Below are 1159 nucleotides of genomic sequence, written 5' to 3'. Positions count from 1 at the left end.
GAGGCCCAATGTCCTTCTGCTACCTTAATACTAAACCTATAAATATAGGCTCATAGATCTATTTCCCCATCCTCATATAAATACATTTGCATATGTACATGTCTTTATCTAGACCTCTATAAATGCCTATCTTTTTATATGTGTCTATTTACATAGATACTGTGGTAGTCACCTAATCTGGTGTCAATTTGAGTGTAGGGGTGGAGTCTAGGTTATTAATCTGGAGATAGCCAATGAGACTTCTGTGTGGGCATGGCCTTCTCCTGAGAATTCTGGGAAATCTGGTACTTCCTCCTTGGAGGTGTAAAACACTTCTCTCTCTCTGCCATTCCCTGGGACACATTGCAGAAGACAAGCCACATGACACAACCAGACCTCGGAAGCCGGAGAAGCCACAGAGAGACCCCTGCCAGCACTGAGCTGCTTACAACGCCACTGAACCGAAAGATTTTCTACCCACTGGCTTGTGAATGTCCTGCATTTGGCTTCATTGCATGTGTTTTGTGAGTCTGAAGAGGACTTTATAGATTGGTATCGGGCATGTGGGCTAATATCAGACTTATGGACTTGGACTGGACTTGGTTGGGATGTTTTCTCAATGTTCAATTCTTCTTATATATAAACCTTTCCCTTATATACATTTGCGTGTTTATGAATTTGTTTCTCTAGTCCACCTGGACTAACACAGATACATATCTATATTTTTACCAATATATATAATTTTTACTTTCTTATTCTTTTCACCTTTTCTTCTTTCTTTCATCCTGCTCCACTATCATGTTTACCCATCATTCACCTCTCAGTATTCCTCTCAGATACATTTCAATTGATCAAACATGATCAGAAGTGCTATACCCTTCTCACCATCAATTTTACCATGTAGTGGGTTATTGTTTGGGCTGCTTCCCTCAAGATCAGCATTTCAAACCCTCCAGCTTCTCCCTGGGAGATTTACTACTCCCATCAAGATTTACAGTTCCAGAAACCCTCAAGGGCAGTTCTTTTTCTGTTTTTAGGGTGACTATGAGCCAGAATCGAATTGATAGCAGTGAGTTTGGTTTGGGAGTCCTGGCAGCATAGTGGTTATGCATTAGGCTACTACCACAAGGTCAGCAGTTTGAAAGCACCGGCTGCTCTGTGAGAAAAAGACAAGACTTTG

This window comes from Echinops telfairi, unplaced genomic scaffold (assembly GCF_000313985.2).
Source record: "Echinops telfairi isolate 266 unplaced genomic scaffold, ASM31398v2 ScPeMD7_5167;HRSCAF=5991, whole genome shotgun sequence".
NCBI lineage: Eukaryota > Metazoa > Chordata > Mammalia > Afrosoricida > Tenrecidae > Echinops > Echinops telfairi.
The sequence above is the reverse complement of the archived record's forward strand: the minus strand, read 5'-3'. Positions refer to the sequence as shown.